We start from the raw sequence: 6,000 nt of genomic DNA on the forward strand, positions 1-6,000 counted from the left end.
CTCATAATTTTAATTATGCGTAGAGAAGGTACTCAATTGAGATTTATCGGGAATATTCTTAAGAGTATAAATACTCTCCATGTTTATCTGTACATTTTATAAAATAATCAAAATATATCAAATAAGAATCAATCAGCTTTCTTCTTGTCTTGAAAATTTCGAAGCTTCGTTTCAAGGAATTAATCCTAGCAGGCGAACCAGCCACCTGTTTTTACTGATTTTGATCTCAATAGTTAGCTTTCGATTCTCCAATCATTTTGACACCAAGATCACGAACTAAGGTTCGATATTTGCTCATTCCGTGTTCGTCGGAATCGACGAAAATCGGGACTTCTAATTTCGTTATTGTTTGAGTATTTTGATGATTTCATGGGCTTTCTTGTTTAATTTAGAACGATTTTGTGTACCTATTTTTATTAATAGAGCACCAGGAGCAATAGGTCGAGTTCGACTTATGTGTTCTTTGTTTGTTCTTTGATTTCAGAAATCCTGGTTCATCGTTTGTTAATATAATCGATTGTATTAGATTATAGGAAGTATGAGGATCAATTTGATATGTGATTTGTTAGATTTTGGTCACATTTTTATAACCCTCGATTTTGACATGTTTTTCGAATTAATTATTCCTTCTTGTTTTTGATTTATTGATGTTATGGATGCTGGGTTTAGATTGTATAGGATTAGAGCTTCGTTTTGAAATAAAAACTTTGAATTTGGTTGGAAAATTAGTGAAGTCGAGTCACCAGATTTTAGCTCTACTTTTGGCCAGAAATGGAGTTCAGGTGGGGTTATGATGGTGTTATTGATAGTTTTGGATTGTAGGGATAAAAGGAACATTTTGGTGTAAAAATTAGAAAAAACAGTTGCGATTTGGTATGTTATTGGGCTTGTCGGAGTTTAACTGCAACTCGACCGGAAACTGGACGATTTCCAGAAACCGGCGAGTCGCCGGTCGTCTCCTTCTTTTTCCGGCGAGCCTCCTCCATCTGCAACTTCCGTTTGATCCGCCGAGGGAGATGAACTCATCGTGAAAAAATGTTTCTGAAACTTTAATCATTTATTAATTCAAAATTCATTTTTATTTTCAAAATTCATTTTTTTAATTCCAAAATTAATTTAGTTAATTATTTAAAATAATTAACTAAATTATCTTAAATTCTAAAAATTATTTTCTTTTATTATTTTCAAAAATAAAAATATGATTCAATTATTTATAATTTATTTTAATTATTTATTTATGGATTTAATTGATTGATTAATTCATTTAATCAATTAATTTTATTTATAAATAGTTAAATAAAATATAACTATTTATAATTAATTCAAATAATTCCTAAAATTATTTTTAGATTTTAAAAATTATATTTAAGTAATTGATAATCAATTAATATCATTATTAATTGATTTATACATATTTTTTTCATAATAAATAGACCGTTCATCCGTTTAATACGAAACGAACGCGTCTAGACTCAGAAAAATATTCCGATTCCAAGAAAAATACTTTCGAGACCTAAATTCTTTTGTACCGAAAGGTCATTTGTTTTGCGAGACGTTCTGAGTCGATTATTGATCGATAAATACTATTTTTAACCCGATTTCAATTCAAAAAGTACCGAGTCCTATCTTTTAACGATTTGACTTATGTGTTTATGTGTTACAGGAATAATATGATTACGAGCTATGTGAACCGCATGCTATCTGTTTATAGTTTTCAATGCCATGATTAGTTATAAATAATCGAGTAGACGTCGAGACGTAAAGTTACGTCGATTGAATTTGGTTTTGTTAATTAAAATAGTACTTTTGTTTATAGAATCAAGTAGCAAGGATCACAGTCAAGGATAGACTGAGTTGGTAGCCATCAGTTATAAGCTGAGGTTATAGTGAAGAGTATTGAGCATATCGGGCAAGTTTTCTCCCCTATTCTAAATTCAGAATAGTGAATTACTTTATTTATTCTTATACCAGATGCAAGTATTCTCGAACCTCCTTGTGATATATTGCAAGTATTTCTTCCCTATTCTAAGTTCAGAATAGTTAAACGTTTTATATTTTGCTAAAATAATCTTCAAATTGATAAATAGTGAATAACTATATTATCCAGATATACTCTATACAGTGAAACGTTGAGATGAGATTAGTGAATAACTAATTGTTCTAGTTATTTTGCCATCAGTTGTTGAGATTACTCCAGACCATGTGAAACGGGGAGTTATATTGTTAATGATGTCATTTGATTCGACTCCTTTGATTAAAAATGTTTTTATGGATTAGATGGTTGCGTAAGTGGCCGTGACGGCGGTCCAGTGTGAGTTATTTATTATACTTGGATATAATACCTTGCTAGGCCAATGTGTGCCTTGGGTACCTGTAATATCCGGGAAAATTTCGAGAATATTTTATGTTAAATAAATAAATATTATGTGTTTATATAAGTTAAAATGTTTACTGTCATGATATTACGTGTTTTAAAATACTATTTGTGTTTCCGTGCGAACTAGAAAATTTTTCAATTAATTATTATGTGTTAAACTGCAATTATATGAAACGATATGTAATTTGGACTCGTATTTAATTATGTTTTTATCAATGTACCTGCTTTATCTCTTTTATGTGCAATTGAATGTATTTTAAGTGTATTCAGGTTTTTTTGTTAATTTAAGTATCGTTTTATTTTTCAAAAAACGAACAAACCGAGACCCCACCGGGACATCAAACCCCACAAAACCTGTGTTTTTATTTTTATAAAAAAATTCGTATTCCAAATACCTCGTGTTTCCACATTTTTGGATTATTCGCAATTTTTGAGGAATTTTGATATTAATTTTATATTTTATCGGTTTAAAATTATTCCCCGTAATTATTAATTTTGGATCTAATTATAAAAACACCCTTAATTTATTTTGGGGTATAATTTTTGTAAAAATATAAATACCAGCCAATTAGTTGTTTTATTCATTTTTTCAGAAAATTCATAAAACTAAGAACAAACTTTGGGGGTGTAATTTCGTTCTTGACACAAATCCTGTGATTTTGAGAGATTTACTGAACCTCTGTTAACGCTCTTGTAATCATTACAATCCTCTCGAGGAGACGGACTTTTAGTACCAAAATCACAAACTGAGGTGAGCTGATGATTAAAATCGATTTTTAAGCTTTTGTTCTTTAAATCGTTTTTGATTTGTGATGATTTTTGGTTGATTTTGATGTTACCAATAGCTTTAGAATGATATTTAGGATCGATTCATGTATTAGGTTGCGTCGTTTTAGTCCCGGATTGTCGAACCCGAGTTTTTGGGTTTTCGGTTTTTATATTTCGATTTTGGGGATTGATTCGTGTTTTGCTGTTGATTTTGAGCATATAACTGTATTCGTATGATTCTTAGCTTTGATTTGTGATGTAAATCGTTATTTTTGGTTGAGGATTAAATGTTTTGGGTTGTTCGCCGGAGTTCTTGAGCTAAGTGCCCACTTTTAATGGAGTTTGGACGGAGATGCGGTTTAGGAGGGATTATGGTGGTGGTGTTGTTGATTTCGGGTTCTGTGAGTTTCAAGAAATGTTACATCTTCGAAAACGGGTGGGTTGGAGGGTTTTGGGGCCGTAATGGTTCGCCGGACCGACGAACGGAGCCGGCCGTATTCTGGGAAACCCAGAATCCGGCGGCCTATTCTTCAGGTCCAGGCCACATGCCACCAGCCACGCCACCGTTTGATCCCCATCCGGAGAAACTGATACACAAAAATCTGTTTGTAGTAATTTCTTTTTACTTTTATGTTTAAATTCTTTTTCTAAATTCTAAAAATCATTTAGTTTATTTTCAAAAATCATTTACTAATTATTTTAAATTCTAAAAATTATTTTCCTAATTATTTTTTTAAAATTCCAAAATTTATTTTCTTTTATTATTTTCAAAAATCCAATTTGATTTAATTATTTATAATTTATTTGATTTAACTATTTATGAATTTAATTAATTGATTAAATCATTTAATCAATTAATTTTATTTATAAATAGTTAAATAAATGTAAATTATTTATAAATAATTCAAATAATTCCTAAAAAAATTATTTTTAAGCTTTTAAAAATTATATTTTGGTATTTATAAATCAATTAATATTATTATTAATTGATTTAATTCTATTTAATTCTTATTTTATTAATAATAATTAAACCGTTCGTCCGTTTAATACGAAACGAACGCGTTTAGACTCAGAAAAACATTATGCTTTCAATAAAAATACTTTTAAGACCTAATTTCTTTTGTATTGCAATGCCAATTGAATTGTTAGTCCTTTTGAGTTAGTATCTGATCGGTAAACATTATTATTGACCTGATTTTGATTCTGAACGTACTGAAACATATGTTTTGACAACCTGACTTATATGTTACAAGAAATATGTGATTATGTGATATATAAATAACATAATTACGTGTTACGTGATATGCATGCTATCTGTTTACAGTTTTAAAATGCCATGATTAGTTATAAACGATCGGGTAGATGTCAAGACGTATAGTTACGTCGATGGAGTTTGGTTCTGTCAGTTATGATAGTCCTTTTGTTTATAGAATCGAGTAGCATGGAGTGCAGTCAAGTGTTAGACGGAGATAGTAGCCAGCAGCTATAAGCAGAGTTATAATAAGAGGTTATTGAGCATACCAGGCAAGTACCCCTAACTTCACTTATCGTTCAAGTGACGTCTATTTCGAATCATATTATGCAAGTATTTATATCTTCATTTATCATTCAAGTGATATTGACTCTGAACTTTATTCTTTCAATTTCCATACTATTCTAAGTTCAGAAGAGTTAAAGGTTTTATATTTCGCTATAAGTTACTCTATACAGTGGAACATTGAATTGAGATTAGTGAATAACTAATTGTTCTGGCTATTTCGCCATCAATTATTGAGATAACTCCGGACCATGTGACATGGGGAGTTGAATAGATAAGGATGTCATTGATCCGACTTCTTTGATAAAAAAATGTTTTGTGAATTAATTATTAGTTAGCGTAAGAGGCCGATGCACCGGTCCACGTGAGTTATTATACGAAAGTGTAATATCTTGCTAGGCAAGTATATGCCTTTTCATGGATATCCAATAGGTACGATATGGCTGTAGGATATCGATACCTATATTTACGGTATGGCTGCGGGATACCGGTGTTGTTTCATGACTGATCATCAGGAACATCATAGTGCATATTTGTGTTTGATTAAAATGTCGCTTAAACTTTAAAGTTTATATCAGCTCTTGATTTTACTTAGATATTGTTATTGTTGTTCACTTACAAACTTCATATCACTTGTTAAGAATCTCTTCGCTCATACTTATTTATTATTCTAATCTTTCAGCTAAGCCAGAGCAGGCTTGAGTTCCAAGTTGATCAGAATTCGAGTGCTCGAAATAGTTTGGTGTGTTCTCCAGGTAGGCAGTTTGGGACGCTTAAATAGTCTAAAGGATTGTAATAAAATTTGAATAAATTGTAAAACTAATTAGACTTTTGGTTTGTAATAACAGTTGATTTGTATTAGTGTTTGTTTCATACTATAACATGTAATCGATCCAGTTGCATGTAAGGGGTCATATTTATTATATAATTCCACTGTGATTATTTTAATTTATTTTATTGGCTAGTGACCCCCAAATCTAGACCCCGGGTTTGGAGGGCGTCACAGGTTGGTATCAGAGCAACATGTTATGGTCACTGAAACAGGCTTAGGATTGTCATAGATGAGTCATAAGAAGATCACATAAGATAGGCGCGTGTAGTCTAGCTCTTATAGGGTTAAATTTAGGTTATTGGGCTGGGTTATAGTTAAGTTGTTTAGGTTCCCTGTTTTGCGTTTAGCCTTAGGCCTTTGTGCTATTGCTTTGCTATTTTGTTGGTTTTGAGGATGGTAAGAAGTGTTGAAAAAGAGATTGGAAGGTTGTGTTGCAACCCTATCCACTGTTGTTGGTTTATTTGAGATTTTGAGCAAGGGTTTAAA

The sequence above is a fragment of the Apium graveolens genome, chromosome 6 (genome assembly GCF_009905375.1).
Source record: "Apium graveolens cultivar Ventura chromosome 6, ASM990537v1, whole genome shotgun sequence".
Classification (NCBI taxonomy): Eukaryota; Viridiplantae; Streptophyta; class Magnoliopsida; order Apiales; family Apiaceae; genus Apium; species Apium graveolens.